Consider the following 23,088-nt stretch of genomic DNA (forward strand, 5'->3'; position numbering starts at 1 on the left):
AATTCATGTCTCAAAATATAGGGAGAGATGCTATGAAAATATGGATAACTGAAATTTTGTTTTTCTACAGTTAATTGAAAGGTTAACTTGTGGAAATTTCATGGAAAATAGAGCAAAAAAAGATGGAAATTTAAAAAGATTAAAAGAGAATCTTCTACAAGCTATAATACTCAAATAATAGGAATTACAGAAAGAATTGACAGGAATTATTTTTTAAAATTCAAGAAATGTCCCAGACTGATAGACAAGAGTCTTCAGACTAAAACTAAAAGCAAATGCCCAGCATAAATAATTTAAATGGACCCATTGATATATGCCAAAAATTGTAAAACTTTAAAATATGAGAAATTAAGTGATTTTCAAACGCTCCAGAGAGAATGAGAAAAATTAATCACATCCAAAGGATGCTAGAAGACAATGGAGCAATGTCTTCAAAGTTTCAAGAATAATATTTTCAATTTTTAATTCCATATGCAGTAAAATTATCAAGCAAATCTAAGCATACATTAAAGACATTTTTACATGCAAAGATTCAAAAGAAACATAGCTCCCTTGTACCTTTCTGAGAAAGCTACTTGAGTATATGTTCTATCAAAACAATGGTTCTATCAAAACAACGGCATAAACCATGAAATTAGAAGATATGACATCCAGAAAAGAGTAGGCCCAAGAAAACAGAACAGTGAAGGAAAAATCCTGAATGATGGCTAAATACTAAGCTTAGAATATAACCCATTCAGACAGCAGTTGAGGATGGGCATGTTGCAGATGGTGGTACTCTAGGGAACAGGGGAACTGCATGGTTATATGGTGTGTTTTAGAGTTTGATAAAATTAGTTGAAAGAAAATTGACAGGTCTGTTGAAATTATTTGGAAAAAATCAGCAATGGGTACATAGAAAATCAAGCAAATTTTTAAGAAATGAATTATCTCCAGGAAATACAAAGTTTTTTGAAGAAAGCAATCATAGGTCAGTAACTGGCTCAGCAGTGAACACTCCACAAAGTGATGAAAACGTACACAGCAACTGCTGAGTTAACCAAACACTGTACTATAACCACACTGAGAGGCGGACAAAAGGAGAAACACAGGTGAGGTAGGGGTTCAGAGGGCGAAGTCACTGTCCCCAGCAGGAGGCACAGGCAACCTCGAAGTTTTAACTGCATCTTAAACAGCCTTTCAACCCATCATCCTGTTTTCAGATCTTCCACCCAGCCCACAAGTTCTCTCCACACACTGAAGGAGAGGCTCCTCCAAAATGAGGGGGGAAATGCGGAAACAGAAAGACATAGTCTGCTGGGAAAGAGTTCAGGAAGAGAAGCAAGGAGGACGCCCAGGATAACATTGTAGAGACCCGTGATGCAGACCAGGCCAGAGGGCCTACATCAGGTGATAGAGGCAAAGGGATGCCCAGGGTCACTATGGGGAAGATGGCAGGACGCTTACGAGGCCAGAGAAAAACCCAGCCCAGACTAGGGCAGCTCTGAAGACTCCCAGACAAACCTCCTCAAGAATAAAACAGAATATCTGAGCATCTGATGGACTGGAATATACTTAAAGGGATTTAGGCAAGAGGTGAGAGTTTTGGAACGAATTAGATAAGTACATGGAAAATGAAGCAAAGGAAAGATAGATAATTATTGACTTCAGGGAAAGCAAAATTGGGCAAAAAGGAGAAATAGCCATGGTATAAACATGAGCCACACGGCTAACAGCGTGGCTCAGCTGTCAAGAGTCATAACAGAGTCTATCACAATAGCATGACATCAAATACTCATCTATTGGGAGTCTGTTTTTTATTCTTGTATAGATGCATCTCATTACCACTGGTTATTATTAGAAAAAATAAATCCCACATTACTCTTTGAACTAACATAAATTTTTAAAAATAAATCATTAAGTTCTAGAAAAAAATGTGAGATTTTAAAGAATGCTCTCAGACTGCAGAATATCTCTCTAAACGCAACCTAGGTTGCAGACGCCATAAAGGAAAAGATTGATTAAGTCGAAAGCCAAAAGCCAACTCAGGAGGACAAGGCAGTTAAGACACATTTGACAAAGGGCTAATTTTCTCCACAAGCAAAGGATCTCCTACAAATCAATGAGAAAAATACTTGCAACCTAACAGAAAAATGGGCAAAGGACAAGAACAGGTAGTGGATAGATCACCAAGAAAACCCAAATGGCTTGTCAACAGTTGAAAATGTGTCCATCCTCAGCTAGTAATAACAAAAATGCAGAATGACAGTGAAGAGCAATGGGCATTTCACCGGGCAGATGAGGGGAGGTGAAAACGTTTGACCTCTTCACCGTGATGAGGCAGGGACTCTGAGCCAGACTGTCTGGGTTCAAATTCCAGCTTGCCACTTACTGGACGTGGCCCCTGCGCGGGTTCCGTCATCTCGACTGCTTCAGCTCCTCATCCGTAACCCACTGATAATGACAGCACCTCTAAGGGCTGGTCTGAGGATCAAACAAGCTAATGTTTGTAAAGCACATGAAATAGTTCCCAGCACACAGTAAGCACTAGGTAAGACTTAGTAAACCGAACAGACAAATGGGTAGAAACTCTTGGAGGGCAACATGGCAATTTCTATGACAGGAAAAACAAAGAGACCCTTTGACCACAATTTCACTTCTACAACTTATACTTCAGACAGACTCACCAAGAGACATCCAGGTCTTCACTGTTGCATTTTCATAAAACAGCAAAATATTTCAAACAACCTATATATGTCTATCAATAGGGACAACTTTACAGATAGTTGAAGGTACCCCTATAAAATGGAACCGTATGTGCCAATAAAAAGAATGAGGCAGGTCTGAGTGTACTTAATATAGAACAGTCTTTAAGGTGCATTAAGAGACGAGAACAAGATCAACACTTTATATAGTGTATGCTCCACTCGTGTGAAATGTCTATGCAGAAAATATTTCTGGATGATATTTTTTTAGACGATGGTAGTTTATCAGATAAAGGTCCCACCAGGTTTGTATTAAAGAGTAAGAATCATGAATGATTCTTTCCAAAGTGTTAGAAAAGTCTCTTCTCTCACGGAGAGGAAACTTCCCCCGTGTAACTTTATTTTCTCTATTTGCTTAACAAAGCTTGTTCCCACGGAATTGTGTCAAAACAAACTTCAGCCTGACAAAGTTCAAACAGCCGTGAACGCCGAATTAGTGGGGCTGAAAACCAAGGCGTGTGGGTCGGTGTGCAGAGCAGCGGGCTCAGCATACCTATTAACACTGCCATAGCTACAGCGCGTCTGAAAGCACTGACACCGCTTCTCAAAAAATGCCCCATTTCCTTTAATGTCAGCATAACACGCCAAATTACAGGACACTTTAAAATTTTTAAAAGATAAATAACAAAGCTAGACTCAAACAAAAGTAGAATTTTAAATCAGACTAAACTTCCTAGCATTTTAAGATGACTTGATAGCATTAAGGGAAGAATCGTATCCTTAACTTCGGACAAACCCAGCAGCTGAAGCTCCGGGCCGGCAGACGGGCTCTGTTTCAGAGACAGACACTTGCCTCTCACACACACACACACTAATGACAAGAGGAAGCTAAAACAACAGCCATGAAGAATGCTATATAATTCTCAAAATAATTAAGAACATGAGGTTGTTTCACATTAAGCAAAAACGGGAGCACTCTAAAAGATTAACAACGCGGCCCGGCTTCACAGCAGTGGGTGAGAACGCACGGAAAGCGAAGGCCCAGAGGGGTCGTTCTGTGGGGGAATCAAGCGCAAATCAGAACAGTCAAGAGATTTCCTTAGGAAGAATCAAGACACTTCAGCATAAACCCACCAAGAACGCCCCAGACTTTCCAGCTCTTCCGGCCCTTTTCCACATTCTCAAGAGTCCGTGAAATGCTGCCTGGTGAGTGAGCATCAAGTGAATGGTCCAGATGTTCAGCCCACCTCGGGGTGGTCAAAACAAATGGCACCCCCTCCCTCACAACTGACCAGGGTGGCCAGGGGTCAGCAAACACTAACCGAGGCAACATACCCACGTCTTCCTGATCCTTTCTTCCCCTCCCCTCCCCCACAATCTTAAATGCTACTAGGTACACCATTCACTTTATAAAAGACTATTTACTGGCGTTGATGCCAACAGCATTACTCAGAGAGAGTCAAGCAATCCAGTAATTTACTCAGAATTCAGCTAAAGAGGGGTAATCAGAAGTATGAGAAAAGGCCACGCTGGGTTAAGGTTACAGGCCACTAATGTAGGTATCATGGTCCCCAAATAAGGTTTTTTTCCCCTCCAATTGGGTATTTGTTTTTAAGATCTCGAAGCTCCTGATCTGAAGACACCTCAGCCGTTCCCAGAAGCTTGTTGGAGAATCTCTGACTTTCTGAGAGGCTGGCCAGGCCTGTACTGAGAGAGGCTGCAAGGAAGCCCAGACACTAATGGACGGAACTGTAAAGCAGAGAAACAGAGTCAGAGAAGGAGGATGACAAATAAATTTTAGATTTGCCATCAACCTGTGATATCAAGCAAGGCTCTGACAGACCACGGCGGCCAAACAGCTGGTGAGAAGGTCAGCTCAGGTCTGGGAGGTTCAAAGCAATTTTACCAAGAAGCCCCAAAGGGGGTCTCATTTCCCTTCTTGCAACAAAGATTGAATGACCGCCGACCACAGCTGTGGCCTGTGCCAGGCAGCAGTTACACGGAGGTGAAGAGAAGCCAGCGTCCACAGGGACAGAGGCAAGGAGCCTTTCCCAGCACGGCGCTGAGCAGGCCGCGTGCTCCCAGCTAGCCCACCCGCCCGCAGCAACCCTGCACTGCTCTCAACCCCACGCTGGCAGGTGGGCCACCCCACAGGAGCACCAGCTGGCAGAAGCGTCCATCGGCTAGGTGTTTCCTCTGACACTTAAGGCTGTTCTGGAAACACGCCTGCTACAGTTCTATTTTCTAACTCATCAGGAAGACTGAGCACGTCTAGCAGAAAGTCGATGCCAGACCCCCTCCCCCAAACGCCAGGAGGGAAAAAAAGTCCAGCGATAAAAGAGGCAGAGGAGCGAGTCTTCATGGCCCCTCAGTCCTTCTAAGCACATTCTGGGAAATCTCCACATGACAAACATTCAAAGGGCAAGTCATCCGGGCCCCCTCCCCACCACTGCATTCCTCTGAGGAAAGGTCAACAGGAAACGACCTCATGAGACCTTTGACCTCAAACAACTTAGGGATTCCTGAAGCAAGATGGGGGGAGGGGTGAGAAATTCACACAACACATGTACCATACATTATAAATTTGAAAAAAAATTAAACATCTAAAAATTAAGGAAAATGCCGGATGTTGACAGTGGAGGAGGTTGGGGGCACAGGGAGTATCTGGGAACCCTGTACTTCCTGCTCCATTTTGCTGTGAACCTAAAACTGCTCTAAAAAATAAAGTCTACTTTTTTTTTAATTAAGGAAAGAAAACTATAGAAGGCGAATATGAATAAGAAAGCAATGTGCGCATCGGGGTGCGTGTGTTTTGCCAGACTACTTTTCTCCACTTTTCAAAGTTTCTATGATGACCCTATTATTTTTGCAATTAAAAGACACGTGCAAAAGAAACGTGGTTATTTTTAAATGTTTTATTTTAAAAAAAACAAAACTCAGTGAAATATAGCCAATTCCCATGTGAAATACATTCGGCCGGCCACCAGTCATTCTGCGAACACGCAGAGGAGAGGCAGCCACCCTTGGCCTGCACCGGGCCGGCCCCCTGCAGCCTGTGCCGCCCCGCTTTGCCTCCAGGCCCACAGCACCTCACCTGCCTGCTGGATGGCTGGCATCCCCACTCAGGAAAAGCCGCATTTCACAGCGCCTTTATTATGTGGCTTCAATTTAACACCAGAACTCCTTCCTGCCCTGCCTCCCCCCAAGGCATTAGGGCCAAGCTCCAAACCCCCAGCCTCCTGGCCACCAAGACTCGAACCGCTTTCATCAGACCTGGGCTTCGGTTTCTCAAAGCTGACCTGCTCTAAGCAACCTACGGTACCAACAACTGTGTCTATCAGAGGCAGAGCGGCATCTTCAAAGATGAGGCCAAGGTGTGTCTTTAAGACTGCGATTCATCCCCCAAAAATGCCTTGAAGGAAAAAAAAAATAGCATTACACTGCTGAAAAGGATGCTGGAATCCTCTGCTGGCTGCTTGGACTGTCATCATTCTGACTCCAGAGCTGCGTGCCACTCGGGACTGGGGTGAGGCATAGCCTTGCGCACTAAATTTAAGGGGGCACCAAAACACTCCGTAATTAAGATAATTTCAAAGAATATTCTTAAAAATCACAAGTAATTTAAAAAAAATTCATGACAAACAAAATAATACAATTTTCAGTAAAGACGGGCTCTGGCCTTGAACTCGCGGCATCCATCTCACCTCGCCCTTTTTCGGGGTGATCGGTTACTGCTGGACTAGGAGAAGATCCCCAAGTGAGCCACAAAGAAGAGTGGGACTCTAGGAAATCTGATTTCACTTCTTAGCTGTGTGACCTTGGGCATGTGAACCAATAATCCACGTCTCAGTTTCCTCTTCTGTAAAATGGAGATAATCCTTTCCTCACTGAATAAATGACCAAATAAAAATAGACGCAAAGTGCCAAGCACACCATCTAGCAGAGAACCTAACATGAAACTGACAGTCCTTCCAGCATCCCACCCAGTATCCCGATTCCAAGGAGAAGCCAGAACGTGATTCCCAGGTGCTGTGTACCCCTCTAGCTCACGCAGGAGACTTCCAAGCAATTTTCAGGGGATGGGTTCTGCCAGGTGATTGCGTTTTCCCTGCCTTCACCCTGAAGACAGACTTTTCTTATCATGTCTTCAGTCTTACTAACTGACGGCCATTCCTAGCACTGAACTACGCTGGAGGACGGGAGCGAGTGGGCATGGAGAACTAGAATGACGTCCACCATGCTTAGCTCCTCAGGACGAACAGGCAGGTGGTGCCCAAACGGCATGGCGTAGCTGGAAGACAAAACAACCTCTGCAATTCTCAGAATTTTCCTTCCTACAGCAAAGCATGGCCATTTTTTAAATAAAAGGAGTCAAGCCACCAGGACAGTTTCTAATCCCCTGTAGTCCTTGCTAATTTACCTACGAGCCTGGGAGAAGCAACTGTTCCCCCAACGGCTTTGAGCCTTACCACCGACTTTGGATCTGATAACGCTGACTCGGGCATTTATTTATATGACCTTGGAATGACTATTCTCATCTGGTACCTAGAGTCTGAGATCATGCTTATGAATTATTCTACCTCCAAAACAAAAGCACCCCACCGATCTGGACCACAGACCTCAGGCAACCTTGAACTTCCAAACCAGGAATAATGAAACACCTTTCAGTAACCATCCCTCCTGGAAGGCCACGGCTCACCCAAGTGTCATGAGCATCTACAATCCTTTGTTACGTGCCTCGGAAACACTAGGAAGAAGAAAATGACCTTCTAGTAGATGGTTTCAATAATACAGCAGGGGAAGATGTGCGATGCCCCAAGTATGTCTCACGTGACCGTTTCCATATGTGGGCAGGCTTGCCTTAATCTGCAGAAAAAAGTCTTACAATTTAAATAACATGGATGGCTAATTACAAAATCAAAAAAATTCATTATGGGAAATTTAGAAAAAAAAGAAAAGCTCAAAGGAAAAAATAAAAATCACTCATATTAGTCCTATCTGAAGAAAACCATGGGTAAACACCCTTTTCTCAAGGCACAGGAATATATATTTTACACAGAATTTTAAACAAATGTGCTCAACTTTTAGGTAGCAAACTAAGGGTATACTCACAAAAGATGAGGTAAGTGACCCCCCTCCCAGATGCAAGAGGGTCAAGGAACAGCATTAGAAGTAACTCAGAACCTCATCATCCTACCGAAGGCCAAGGGGGGCTACATTTTACAAAGAAATGGAAAGAAATGATTTGGGACAGAGTTTACCTCTTAAGAGAGTTAAGCTTCAACAAATATTTATTGAGCACCCATTGTGTTCCATGTACTGTGCCAGGCACTGGGAATGCAACGGTGTAAAATACTTAAGCAGAAGTTGCTCTCAATAAGCATGGAGAGACTTCCCGAGCTTCTTTCCTGGCTCTGCCAATTATAAACTACGTGACCTTTGGCAAGCCATTTAACCTCTCTGTACCTCGGTTTCCTCTTAAGTAAAATGGGGATAAAAAATCAGGGCGGTTGAGATGATGAAATGAGTCTGTACAGGTAAAGCACTTAGAACTCAGATTGAGACTCAGAAGCGCTCCATAAAAGGTATGGCTCAAATAAATCAAATGAGTGGGGAAGAGAGAAACCACACTGGTACAAACACAGAAGGTAGAAAGACCCAGGAGTAGACCTGAGCCTCAGGAAATGCTTCTGGAAGGAGGATGGCAGGGCCTGGCTGAACACCAGAGCCGAGAAGGACTGGGTAGAGGCCTTTGCATGCCCAGCCAAGGAAGCAGCTGGTGCAGAGTTGGGGGGATGTGAGAGAGGAGGGCTCCTGTGGCTGGTTCTAGGACCGTCACATAGGTCAGCATGGGGAAGGGGAAATAAAGGAGGCTGCGAAAGAAAATGGGGCAAAGATGCCAGAGTTCTTTGAGCCACACACACTTCTTTTCAGTCACAGCAAAACAGGCAGAGTTATGTTATTCCACATCATGATCCCTTCAAAAAGGACAGCTTTCTGGACTTTCAGATAAAGTCAAAGGGTGCTGACTTATGTATTTTAAAACTACTTTTACAAGTAGGCGTTTTCTGAAAACTCTATGAAGAGGCAGAGAGGTAGTGAGCAGGCCCTCATTCCTGCTCTCCAGACATCCCTCACCTCCCCTGTGATGTCTCTCAGAGTCCCAGTGCGACACAGCAGAGCTCACAGAACTTATTTCCTATTGGGCGGATATCCTTAAAAAGAAGGACCTGAGAACAAGATTAGATTAGCAAAGGAATTTAGTCTTTGCTAATTCGCAACAATTGGATTTGCCCTTTCAGGAAAAGAAAAAAATTATAAAACATATAGAAACTACAAGTGAAAGAAGCTATGACCAACACCTTTACTAAAAAGAATGTTATTATTTAATGTGTTTATCTTTGTTGGTATGTTCTGCACCGTTAAGATTCAAAGCTTTATGGTTTAATAATACAAATAACATTACCATGTCATGAGCTTTTTATAAACTGCCAGTCCCTTTTTACACATTACCTTCAATTCCCAAAAGAAATTTCAAATTTCCAAAATTCCAAATCTTAAAAAATGCTGATCACCAAGACTTTTACAAGCAAGTTATTTAGAATCCCTGATTTGTGTTTCAATAGGTATTATTCAACAGACATTATTATCTTCCATTTTTAAAATATGAGAGGACCCTGGGGCGCAGAAATGAAATCACTTGCTCTAGACCACACCACTTTTGAGAAGGCAGCTGGGATTTGAACCCAAGTCCCTCAGGTCCTATGGTAGCCAGCTTCCAAGATGGCCCTCGATGATCCTTGCCTCCCCGTATCCACACTGTTGTGTAGTCCCCTCCCTCTGAATCACAGCTGGTTTGTGTGACCAAGAATACTGTGGAAGTGACACTGTATGACTTCCAAGCCCCCGTCAAAAAAGTCCTGGCAGTTTCTACCTTGGCGTCCTCATAACGCACTCCCTCTGGGAAAAGCTAGCCGCCATGCTGTGAAGACACTCAAGCATCCTGTCCAAGGAGCCTATGCAATTCCTTGGAAGCAGACCCCACAGCCCCAGCTGACATCTTTCCTGCAAACATCGGAGCCAGAACAGCCCATCTGAGCCACTCTCAATGGCCTAACCCACAGAAACTACAGGTGACAATGAATATTTACTGTTGCTGTAAGTCGCTCAATTTGGGAGTGATGCGTCGTGCACCACCAGATAACTAACACACAGCCTGCAACCTATGATCTTTTCTCCATATCTACACTGCCTTTCAGGTGCTTCTGTCATTTTATCTTTTAATTATTATCACTGTATATTCAAACAGAGAATTAACTAAATAGTGAAATCAAACCTATACACCCTATCAGGGCTCTGAAATAAGCACCTACAGAACTGACGTCTTATTTACATCTATTTCTTGCCAGCACTGCTACAGTCCAGGCCTCAGATTTTATATGCACGATTGTTCTTTTTAATCTACTCCTTCAAGAAACAGGCTGCTAGCAGAGCTCACTGAGCCTCTGCTCAATAGTCCAGGAAATTAGTCATGTCTTTGGTTAAGTCCATTGTAAAGGTGTTTTCTCTGCATGTTTCATTAAAAAAAATAAACATAACCATGCTGAGAAACCACTACACACCTATTAAAACGGCTACAATAAAAAGCGTTGACAATATCAAGTGTTGGTGAGGATTGTTCTTCTGGGTAGTTACCCGTGAGAAAGCAGAATCGTGTCCACATCAAAGGCTGGAGGTGAAAGTTTATAGCCATTCTACTCATAATTGCCCCAGATTGGAAACCATTCTAATGTCCAACATTAGCGAATGGCTAAACAAACTGCGGTACATCCACACGATGGAATACAATTCAGCAACAGAAAAGAAAGAGCTATTGATGCTCTCAAGAGCTCAGAAGAACCTCCAAGACATTATGCCAAGTGAAAGAAGCCAGTCTCGAAAGCTTATATACTCTGTGATTCCACTGCTAAGACAATCTGGAAAAGACCAAACAATAGTGACAGAGCAAAGATCAGTGGTTAACTGGGGTTGGGGGAGGGGAAAAGGTAAGGTAACACAAAGGGACAACATTTGGAAATTTTTTGAGCTGACTGAATTGTTCCATGTATTGATTGTGGTTCAAATGTTCCACATCTTGATGGTGGTTGAAATGTTCCGTATCTTGATTATGGTGTTGGTCACACAAATTGGTACATGTGGTGAAACTCATCAAACTGCACAGCAAAAAAAAAAAGTCCCTTGTACTCTATATTAATTTTTAAAATATATATATATACATATACACACATATACTTTCCATCTGAAGCAATTTTAATTCCTTTTTCCCTTAAGAAGAAATGTATGCCTTTGTTAAATCACATTTGGGGCTTAGAGACCTGTTGATTTCCAAATCTTAAAAAAATGCTAATCATAAGGACTTTCACAAGCAAGTTATTTAAAATCCACGATCTGTATCTCAGGAGTCCACTGTCTTGCAAACAACTACGATTTGTGACTTTCCCTACAGCTGCGGACAAATCTCCTGCTCTGTGCCCCCATTAACAGTCGTGCCTGGGAGCAAAACATCTTTCAGGAGAACACAGACATCAGTGCACAGGTTCTCAACAAATATTTGCTGAGACAGTGAATGGTGGGTTGATTCCTGAAGTCACAGGAGATCAGGTGTATCTGTCCCCAGACTGTGACAAAGGCATCTGTCTGAAGGCCTCTGGGACAAACGAGCCCCCCTACTCTGGGGCACTCTGTGAGCACTAGGGGACCATCCATTTAGACTCCTCTCGTTCCTGCACCCCAGGCAGTTGGCACCTCCTTTTAGTATCACAAATGTCTCAATTTGGACAAAAATATATACATGGTCCCCCCTGGAAGACAAGGATTTTTTTGTCTGTTTAGTTCACAGATGTGAATGTTGAGAATAGTGCCCGCCTTATGAGAGGTGGTCAGTCGATCTCTGTCAAAAGTGAGATCAGTTTTACGCTTTCTACCTTGTGAAGACATTGAGAATTTAATGAGCTGTGATTCTCCAGCTGCCTATGATCCTATGATAAGACTTTCATTAATGCATCTAAGAAAGGCTCTTTTTTAAGTACCTAGAAGGTAGAATAGAAGTTTGAGACATGGCTCTTGACCTCGAGGAACTAACTTTGGTGAAAAAGTCACAACCCCCACCTTGGGCGTAACTAACCACACAACACACCCTAAGTTTGAAATCTTGTGCCAGCGGCATCGCTGCCCTATTTCCTCAGCACTCCCGAAGAGCTCTCCAAGGGCTTCCATGTATTATCTCAAAAGGAGTGCCAATGGACTTTAGAAACAGACATGCTTTAATCGGGAATTCGAAAAATGGGCACGACTTGGACGTGCCACGCATGGTTTGCTGGAGATTGATTTGAGCCGCGAGGAACTAACGCTTTCACTTAAGAGCTTCTAACCAACAAGAGAGGAAAAGGGGCAGGTAAAGAGCCCGCCCAAGGCAGAAGAAAATAAAGCAGTAGGCACCCCTCCACAAGCCAGCCCACCGGGTGGGGTCCCCTTCATGCCAGCTGCGCTATAAACTCGCACTGAGCCAGCTCCAGCTCCACTCCTCCCTCCCACTTTGGAAAGCGCTTCTGGTCCAGGGATAATACATAACAAGGACAAATTACTTACGACACCCCTCACAACCCCTGACACCCCTTCAACAAGTGAACTTGCTGAGCTTCCACACAGCTCTGGGAAGCGGTGGGACAGACACCTGTCCTTTACGTGTCTGCCTTTACTTTCCCCGCTGGTCCCTCCTCCAGGAAGCGTTTTTCCCCCCCTCGTTTTTGCCTAGCAAGCCCCATCCATCTAGAAAGTCTACTGTTTTCAATCTCATCATCCCCCTAGCCTTGCACACACCCCCATCACACACCCCATCACAAGAGTGGTCCCTCATTTGGCCTAAACAGGAGTCCTTCCGTGGCGGGTGGGGATGAGGGTTCGAACTCCAACAGTGCTTCTCGATCAGAGCGGGAGCGGCATGAAGGCTTCTGCCAGGGGCACTGAAAATGCACGAAGGCGTGATTCACTGCCGTGCAACGGGGGACGGCTTGGACTTTAAGACAGGAGCCATGAATGCTCTACTCCCCGCAACGTGCAGGAGAGCTCCTCCACCTGTCCTCCTCCCCTCTCACCACCAAAGTGTCCCACTCAAAATGCCAGAGGAGAGGATAACCAGAAAAAAGAACCTGATGCCCAGCAAAAAGCAGAGACTGGACACCATGAGGCAAATCCCACAGGGGCTTGACTCTCGAATAGAGCCTGGATCCGCCTCTGCCCATTTTGGGGTTGGTACTGAGAGCTGAGAAATTCCCTACTGTGCTTCCTATGGCTCAAGGTGGGCTTCTGTCTCCTGCAAGAAAGAAGATCTAGAGACCTTCCTTCCAGAGATCTGTGTGCAGACGGTCACTGCAGCAAATACTGGAAGCAAAAAAACAACCGATAAAGGGCAATCTTACCTATATTCTGTAGAACCACACAATGGAACATTACATAGCCATGAAATGCTTTCATTCCAAAGAAAACTCAGCATGGAAAAACTGAGACATGGTTAAGGGGAAAAAGTGGCTGCTAAATGTACATCCCTCATTCGCCCTGTTTTTAAAAAAGGTATGTTTGTACGTATAGGGAAAACTACTGGGAATATGCCAAATATACCAAAAGGCAAATGGAAATAAACTCAATTTTAATTTTCCTAATCTTTGGGAGAGTTACAAGAGATTTTTAGTTTCTGTTTTATACTTGAATACTTTTCTACTCGTTACAATAAACACACTACAAAGTGAACACTAAAATAAACAAATACGTTATTCAAAGCTCAGCTCAATGTCACTTCTCCCAACCAGAATCCAATGTCTTACTATTCTGAACACTTCCACCATTACTACTGACTTCTGCAAAGCTCTTGTCATATTCCACCTTTTATGATAATTATCTAGATACTTCTCTCATCCGTCTAGATGCTATAGTCTGAGAACAGGAATGGAGCCCTGTTTTTGTGACACCAACAGTAATGAGTATATTCAACACAGAGGTTTACTAAATACCTGTTGACTTGATAAGCCCCTAAATAAACTGAACTAAAAATAAAACAGCAGTGGATATGGAAATTACCTGGGTCAGTTGGCCATGATGATGATAAGGGCTAGGGGGGAACACTCAGATTTCTCTTTAAAAGTTCCATCAAGTAGATGAAAATTGATAGGAATATTGTTGCTCTATATTCTGCAATTTGTTCACCTGGATATTTTACTTTCAATTTATTTGCTTGGACTAATATTAAGGTTATTATTAAATTATTTAACTTTTCTTCAAAGATTCACAAATATCTGTGGCTAATTTAGGAAACCACTCCTTCACCCAAATCCTGATATTTCCTAGCAGCTCACTCAACTAATAACATTGGCCCCCAATAAGATCTGATGCCCGAGAACCAAAAGCTCTGGTAGGATTATAAAGAAAGATATTCATCTCTGACTAACAACATCCTCGAAAATCTACTAAGCAATATTAAACGTGCGGATAAATACCATTCTACGTTGACAGAATCGGCAGGCACTGCCGTCATTTTTTCCTAAAGAAATGAAATACTACTCTCAAGTATGTCCTGTAACCCAAACTGCCAAGAGTCAATTCCAAGCAGACATCCTGAGAGGCCACGTGAAAAGGAGAGGCAAAATTCACCAAGACTTGGTGGCAAAATTTGCATACGTTATCAACTATCTAAAGTCCTTAAAAATAACTCACTTCTCGCGGTCATTTGATACGACCAGTAAGTCACTTTCCATATAATTAACAGGTCGAAACCCATTTTGTCACAGATGATGTTAAACGGCAAATGAAAGATCAAGTCTTCCAATTAATGTATCAGCCAGGATACTTTGGATGACAGTAACAGAAAACTCCAATTCAAGCAGAATTACAAAGTAAATAAACTTATAAACAAAACATGAAGTCTAGATTTGTATTATTTAGGACACTAAATTTACTATTATTTAGCGTGCTAAGCTCCAGGTGCAGGAAGATCAATGACTCAACGATGCCCATGAAAACTCTGGTTCCATCTTTCCTCTCCATCGCCCTCTTGCCTTCATCCCAAGGCTAGTCACAACACCGCTGCTGTGGTTCCACGCATCACATCCAGCCTAGTCTTTGGGTCTCTTTTTAAGAGCACAGAAACATTCCGCAGAAACCCCTTCCAAGACTTCCCTGACACTGGAGGCCTTCGGTAAGGATTTTGCTTAATGACAAAAGGAGCTTGAAGAAGCCTGTGAAGTGAGTGACCTGACAACACCAAGTGTGTGAGAGTATGAAGCCTGGAGCTGCAGCAGCCATTAGCCACAACAGCTGATTAGGCTGAAGCAGTCTAAATGACCAGTAGGCAACAAGCCTGAGTACAAAAAGCAACATGCTGGGATGGCAGGGTGGAAAAACAGAATCTGGGTCCTTGATGATATTGTGAGCTGAGACACCCAACTGGGAGCCCCTTCTTCTTATTACTTGAGGCAACTAAATGTTTGACGGCTTAAACTGCTATTAGTCAGACATTCCACCACTTGAAGATAAAGGTACTCTGTAAGGTTCCCTTGAGAAAAGGGAAAGAGCACCAATAACTCACCCAACATCACAAAGATGGAGCATGCAGGTTTCTACGCCTATACTCCCAGCTCTTGTTACCTTTGACGCCATCCTCTAACTTCTGTATTCTCAAATGTCACAGGATTTTCATTACACAAATTTTAATTCAAATCAACTAGTATATATTTACCTTCTAAGGGCAGGAGAAACAAAAATTCGGAAAACACATGTTCTGACCTGACAATCCTCGTTATCTGGTTCAGAAAAATGAGAATACACAGAAAACAAGATATAATTCCTGCAAAATAGGGCGCCGCGGCCCTTCACAAGCACCTCCACACGCCACTCTGACGACTTTTCAGAATGTTTCATCTTGCGTTTACCCAGGGCCTCATTGTCTTTTTTAATTGATTTCAGAAGTATTTCTTTCCCATGGTCCTTTTATGTGCTAAAGAACAAACATGACTCAATTTTGAACATTAAAAATCTATTTATTGGATCATAATCTTAAATGATGATTTCCCCAAATTTTCAAAATAAGCGAAATTTTTTTTTTTTCATTTTTATGTCTTTTCAACTCAGTTTCAGTTGGGAAAGAACAAAACTGCCCCATCACCCTCCACTAAATGGAGTCTGCCCCCTTAAACAGAGCAATACTAGTGGGTGCCTGACATACAAAAATGTGGCATTTTTCCAAAGTTGAATAAATTCCCTGACCTTTAATAAGTTCAATAATCAGACCATGTATAATGTTTTCCTAATAGCTTTTGCTCTTCAAAAGTTACCATCAAAACATGAAAAGGTTAAAAAATAGACCGGGTGAAAATATTCACAATAATACATGGATCTAACAAAGAACTTGTATCCAGAACATATAAAGAACTCCTACAACTATCAAATAAGATGACATTAAGTGTGTACAGTTTATTGTATGTTGATTATACTCAACAGCTGTATAAAACAGACAAAAAAAAAACAATTAAAAAGACAAAAGACTTCATAGACACTTCACAAAAGAAAGTATACAAATGGCCAATAAGCTCATGAAATACTATCGTTAGTCATCAGGGAAAGAGAAAATCCCCCAGAACAGCTAAAACCAAAAAGACAGTCGATTTCAGGTGTTGGTGATGATTTCAGTAACTGGAACGCTCAGATATCACTGGTGGGAATGTAAAATGGTACAACGCCCTGGAAAACAGATGGCAGTTTCCTATAAAGTTAAGCATACACTTATTATCAGACCCAGCCATAAAAACGAATACAGCTCCACACAAGGACTTGCTCACAAATGTTCACAGCAGCTTTGTTCAGGAAAGCCCAAACTGGAAACAACCAGAGTGGCCAAAGGTGACTGACTAAACAAACCACAGCACATCCAGACTCTGAAATACTACTGAGCAACAGAAAGGAAGAAACTGACAGGAGGACAGGAGGGAGCAAGGGAAAGGAGTAGGAGGCGGAGAGGAGAGAGGATTCAAAGTAAAGGAGAAAAGAAATTATACCTAGACACGGGGAAGCTATAGAACTCCAAAGGACCTTAAAAGAAGCCAGAGGGAAAAGACAGACTATTTACAAATAACAACTAGCCTGTCAGCCCACGTGGCAGCAACAGCAATGGAATCAGAAGACAGTTGATTTTAATACAGGGTAACAATCCAGAATTGCACACCAGGTAACTTATCATTCCAGAGCAAAAATATCATTCCACACAAAAACTGAGGTTACCACCAAGAGATGCTCCCTGATGGAGCTTCTAAGAGACAAATCTCAAGAAGAAAGAAAATGATCCCAGAAGCCAGTTTCTCAGGTAAGTTTTACTTTATTCTTCATGCTTTTATTGTCTGATTTTTTTAATAAGCCTGTATCTTTTTACAATATTACCCAACTTCAAAGGTTAAAATTTAAATTGTTAAATTAGAACAAAATAGAAACAAAACCGAATATCAGGTTTTCAGATTCTCAGAACAGCAACCTATCAGTGCTAATATCAAATTTCCCTTAAAAGCCTTAAAGGCTAATTCAAAGGACATTAAAAACTAGTTTTATCTATTCACTTAACAAGTTTTTGCCAAGGGTTTGCCATGTGCCAGGCACTATACTAGATCCTGAATTAACCGGATGAGAACAAGAAACGAAAGTCATCAGACTACTGGATTTATAAGTCTTCTCTTATAAGATGTCTTTACGGAAACCCAAAAGTCTGCATAAATTGAAGTTACTTTTGTTGTCAGGAATTTGATCATAAGAGAGAGTTAAAGGCAATCTAGTTTGGACTGTGGCTCTTTTATTTGAAAATGTACACAAATATGACAATTTTACACATGAAATTAATTTGGTGTAAGCAACGAATTCCTACATTAATTTACTTGCCAATCTTACAGTGTGTCTATAATTTCCACGTTCTTCTGACTTGAGTTCACAGGCAGCACTGAGCATGTGCTCAATTTTAGTCACGTTGTACTTTAGTCACATCGTACTTGATAGTCCCTGGCTTATTGTATGAGTATCAAAAGCTTAGAGCCCCATATGCAATAATGTATCAATCGCCCACTTATGCTCCAAGCATCCACTTGGCAAAACATTTTTAACTGACTTAAACCAGGGCAGCCAATAAAAACCAGTTTTTCCACTTTAAAATAAACATTTTCTGGGGGCTTCATGATTAAAAACAAAGGCTGCATTTGGCGTAAAAAAGACTGGCAAAATCAGTATTTCAAGTAATTTTAATGGAAACCGTTGGGCTCTGATCTTCCTGGACATGTGGAAATGGTTAACGCAGTAACCTGGCGGAAACAGGGCGCAGCAGAAACTCTAACCAGTAAAAAGCATGAAAAAGTCGATCCACCACTTCCTATTCAATACCCAGGCTTGGAGAGCCCTCCTTTCAATCAAAAGCACCGAACAACAGGAGAGACACAGCCACATGCAGCCACATGCAGCCACAGGAACCAAAGAGCCCACCCCGTCCCCTCCCAGGCAATGGTAACCAACACCTGGAATACCTGTGCACCCAAAGAAAGGACTCTAGCGGCTATACTTTGGGATGATATGGACCCCTCTCTTATCTGTAGCATCTTCAGTTAGAGGGGAAAGAGCATTTCTCAAAAATCCTAGGCAGTTCTCTGCAATAAGCAAGACAAGTTACAAAGGGGTTGTTTAAAATGCCCTGTTCACCATGCTATCAAAGCATTTGTCAAGTACCTACAAATCCACAAGGCTTCCCCCAGCCTCTGGAAAAGTCACAATGCCATCTTTCCTAAACAGTGCTTGGCATGCGAAACGAGGCTCTGGTCCTTTCTCCAGTGTTCCCTAACCTCCTCTAGGATGGAAAAAGGTTTTCTTTTTTGATGTTTATCACAAGCACCCTCCTCATAAATATTTATCATTTTCAAAATGAATTAAACTCTTCTATGCTCAATGAATATTAAAAGATGAATTCCACTTTTTTTAAAAAAAACTAACCCTTTCAATACTATATTTAATTATTATTTTTTTAAAAAGCCATTTGCTTCGACAGTGTCTTTAATGAAAAGCAAAACAAAAATATTCACCCAGGTTCCAGGTAGTCTCAAGATAATAATAAAATAACTGCCATAAACCAGAAGAAAATTGTCTAGGATAGATTTTTAAATCTCCTTTTCGTAATTTTGGCTAGAGAGTAACATTAGTATTCGATTATGACCCAAGGAATTAAATTCCTGTGTACTCCAAGAAGAGACTACCAATGTGAAAAGAGGCATTATAAAATGAACTCTAGGGTTCCTACAGGGACTGGACTCCTTAAATGAAAACCCACACCCCAACTCACAGGGGGCACAGACATAACCTGTGGCCCTATCATCACCACCAAGTATTTCAAGTTTCCCGTCCACATAAAAGAAACAAGAGATTCCGGGAAGCCCAGGGCTGGGAAGGCATCAACTCACTATCTCCACCAACACTTTGCCCAGTAAGCCAGCCACTGGCCAATAATGTGTCTATTTATTTTACCCAGAATCAGATCTATTAGCCAGACATTCTAAAAACAAAACCATTTCGTTGTGCTTGGAGTAACTCCAATATTGGCGCCTTGCTGCAGATCGATGCTGCAGGAATATAAAGTGAGCCATGTAGATACAGAACCCATAGATGAAGTGCCTTGTCAGAAACTGTCACACCCACAAGACCAACCCTTCGGAAAGGCTGGGGGTAAACCCCCAGCAGGAAGGCTGTGGAATGAGGGAAGAAAACCAAAGAGAGGAGACTTCAGAAGGGCCCACCTGATGGGAACAATGAGGACAGATTTCAAGGCAACTCCCAAAAAGCTCTCAGGACCAAAAAGGCCCTTCTTCCTTCTCACCAGTTTAGACTGAACAAGAAAAGCAAGACAATGCTGGTGGATGCTCGGAAATGGGCTTGGCAAAACACCACGTGGAAAGCACGTTCAACATAACTCGATGCTAGGCCGGGGTATGCCCCAGAGACGCTGCCTGCTGGGTGAGGAGATGGGGTCCACAAAAGCTATGGCTCAGGGGGAACTGGGGAACAGAGGAGGGCCTGGTGAGCAAGTTAAACCTGGGAAACTAGCAAGAAAGGCATTAACAACAATAATCAAATGAAACAGCCAGAGGCCACCATGGTACTCAGAAGGCTCAAGAAGACAGGCTGAGACGGCTAAACTGTTCCAGATGAGAAGCAATCTCTCCACATCTCGAGGGGCTGCTCTGATACCAGGGTCCTCGTTTCTTTGTGCGCCTCGCCTCCCTCCTTTCCGGGGTACCCTGCGCAGATCCCAACAGCCGCTGGGCTCCAACTGCCATAAACGAAATCCAGACTCATTACGGGGAACTCATTTTTCCCCCTCAAATAAAACACACACACTCTCAAAGGGTCTGGCCGGATCACAAGGCTAAAGTTTCCGGAACTTAAATCGTAAAACCACAATCAGAAGTTGCTGCTTTGAAATGCTCACCACAAAAATCTGTGTCCTTCGCTTAAAAAAACAAAAAAGAAAAGAAAAGAAAAAAGAAGGAAGAAGAAAATAAAAAAACTTTGCTCTCCATAAAGGCTGGCCGTAAAGAGAGACCAAATCTAACTTGGGCAGAGGGTGTGTTCCTCTTTGTCACCCACCAAGATCCTCACGCCGCGCGTGGGCGAGCTGCGGGCACCCGGCAGCGCGGTGGCACCCATGCCAGCGGCCACCTCCCCGGCCCGCGATGGGCCTTAGGGGCCGAGATTGCGGCCGGAGGTCCGGAAGCGGCGTCCGGCGCTGTCACCGTGCTGGGTGGGATGGGAGGAAGCGGGGGAAGGGCGCCGCGGGAGCGGGGGCGGGGAGGGCGAGAGGAGACGCGCGCGGAGCCCGCAGCCTGAGTGCTCCGAGGTGAGCAGGGTGCCAAGGGTGGCGCGGAGCCCGGAGCCCGGAGGCCCCGGAGCTCCTGCTATTGTTGCGGGGGCTGCCCCGGGCCCGGCCGGCGACTCTCCCGCCTCAGCAAGGGAAGCCCGATCCCACCCACCGCCCGCCTCCTCCGGGCAGGACCCCGCGGGCCACGCGCCCACCTCCACCCGCGCCCCGGGTCAGTCGGCTCCGGGCGCCCCGACTCGCACAAGTTGCCGCCCCGCCGCAGTCATTGTTCGCCGCGCCTCCTACCTCCACGGCGCCGGCGGCTCCGGCTCCCACTCCCGGCCTCCGGCTCAGCAGCTCCGAGCCCCCCGCTGCCGAGGGCGCGGCGGCTCCGGCTGCGCGTGCGGCGGGGGCGCTCGGCTATTAATACCCGCGGGCGGCGGCGGCGGCGCGGACGCGCGAGCGGGGCTGGCGGTGGCCGGCCGAGGTCCGAGCCATCAAAGGTGGCGCGGGGCGGAGGGGAGGGCGGAGCAGGCGGGGTGGGTGGGGAGCGGGCTCAGGGTCGCCATGGCCGCCTGGACGCCGGGCCGAGCGCCGCTCGCGAGGGGAGGAGCGGCGCAAAGCGGGCGGTGGCCGCGTCCACGCCCCGCGCCCCAGCCGAGCGCCCGCAACCCTGCGACCGCGCCGGACCGGCCGCTTCTGAGGCCGGCGAGCGGGAAGTGAAGGCGATCGTGCCCCTCCCCGGGCCTGGGCCGGCCCCTCGGCGGGGGGAGCCTGGGCGCCGCGCAGCCCGAGCCGCGGGGACAGCGGGAGAGCCACAGCCCCCTCCAGCGTCCGGGCCTGCGACCTGCGCGCCGGCGCGCCCCGCCCCGCTCCGCCCCGCCCTGGGGGCAGGTGCGCTGACTGGCCGCGCGCCCAGAGCGCCCCTCCTCGACCCGCTTGAGCCCACCTCCGATCCGTGCCTTACTTGGTCCTGCAGCCAGAGCCAGTCGCTGCGCTGCGCCACGGAACGGAGCGCAGGAGGCGCTGGGGAGTGCGCTGCGCCACCAGGGACACGCCAGTCCTGCTGCTATGGTCGAAAGCGATATAAAGAGAGCAGGAGACGAGCGCACGGGCAGAACCAGGAGCAGCTGGAGGGCGATCGGTGGCGCAGACTCTGCAGGTCGCTTGTTTAAGTCATACCGAGAATGCCCCGCCGTGTGCCGACCTAGGATTTTCCAGTGTCGCGCGGGGAGCGGCGCTTTTCAGGGACCCACGAACACCCCCCCCTTCCTGGGCCACATGCGTGGGCTTCTGGCACCAACCCACCCAGCGAGAGACTTAATCCCGGAGGGGCAGTTGCCACCTCTCCCCGGCCACGGCCCAGCGTCCTCCACCCGAGCGAATCCCAGAACAATCCCCACCTCCACTCGCCCCCTTCCGGGGACAGGAGCAGTGCCCCGCGGGGGAAAGGAGTGGAATGGGTTAGGAGCTGGTCTGGAGATTCTTGTTCTTCTTCTGGGTTTTCAGAACTCGATGGAGGAGGGAGCAAGATTCAGGACCAAGGTAGCAGGGACCTAAGAGAAGGACCGTCACTGTCCCCACCCTCCAGCTGGGAGTGGCGCTTTACTGTCTCCATCCTCCCCTTCCTGAGCCCCTGGTCTCCCCTTTCTTCTCGTGGCTGTAGACCCTCTGGGCGGGGAGGGGAAAGGACCGGAGGCAGCAGGGTAGAACCGAAAGCGACCCTCTGCTAGAGCCCCAGGCTAATGGGCAGCCCCCTCTGAAGGCGCTGGCCCCAGAACCCTGGTCATATTGCACCCTAGAGGAGTTCCTGACTTCAGGCCAGGCCGGGAGGGCAGGTTTCATGGGAGAGGCCACAAGTGAACTCAAAGAGGCGCAGGGCAGGACTCCTTGCAAGTGTGAGCTGACACATGCACAGGGTGCATTAGAGGTGCTGGGGCACTTGTGCGTAGCTAGAGTGAATAGTTTCTGGAGAGCAGCAGAGACATATTTTGAATATGAGGTACTGATCTGTATTTTTTCTTAACGCCTGCCTATTTGGTGAAGGTGGAAGGAAAGAGGGCCGTGTAGACCTCAGGCCTGAGAAACAGCAGATGGGTAGTTCGTGGTTGAAGAGAAGAAATAGTGGGTTGGAGGCTCAGCTCTGTTCTAACCAGCTGAGTGGCTCTAACCAGCCCTAGATCAGAGGTTTTAGGCCAGTGATCCTCTAAGCGTGGTTCTCACACCTGCCCCAGCAGCACCTGGAAACGTTGAGAAGTAAATTCTTGGGGCCCACCCCAGACCTGCCGTACCAGGTTCTCTGCCTTACGTAGCCATCGGAATCCCTTGGAGGCCTACTTCAAAGAATTGCCAGGCCCCATCCCCCCAGCTGCTGATCCAGTAGGCCCAGACTTGGGTTTGAGAATTTGCCTTTCAGGGGGTGCCAGGCCCACACTTTGAGAACCATTCTATTAGGGTAATGGGTCTCGGAGTGATAGAATCACC

The 23,088-nt window shown here is 45.5% G+C and overlaps 1 protein-coding gene across 3 annotated transcripts in view; it reads right to left on the bottom strand.

Annotated features, from left to right (window-relative positions):
* Positions 1-21,293, bottom strand: part of FARP1 (FERM, ARH/RhoGEF and pleckstrin domain protein 1) — a 288,311-nt gene extending 267,018 nt beyond the window's left edge. For all 3 annotated transcript variants that reach the window (XM_046664844.1, XM_046664842.1, XM_046664843.1), the window contains exon 1: positions 20,911-21,293. The gene's annotated coding sequence lies outside the window, so the exon portion shown is untranslated. The remainder of the gene's footprint in view (positions 1-20,910) is intronic.
* Between the last annotated feature and the right edge of the window lie 1,795 nt (positions 21,294-23,088).

The sequence above is a fragment of the Equus quagga genome, chromosome 6 (assembly GCF_021613505.1).
Source record: "Equus quagga isolate Etosha38 chromosome 6, UCLA_HA_Equagga_1.0, whole genome shotgun sequence".
NCBI lineage: Eukaryota > Metazoa > Chordata > Mammalia > Perissodactyla > Equidae > Equus > Equus quagga.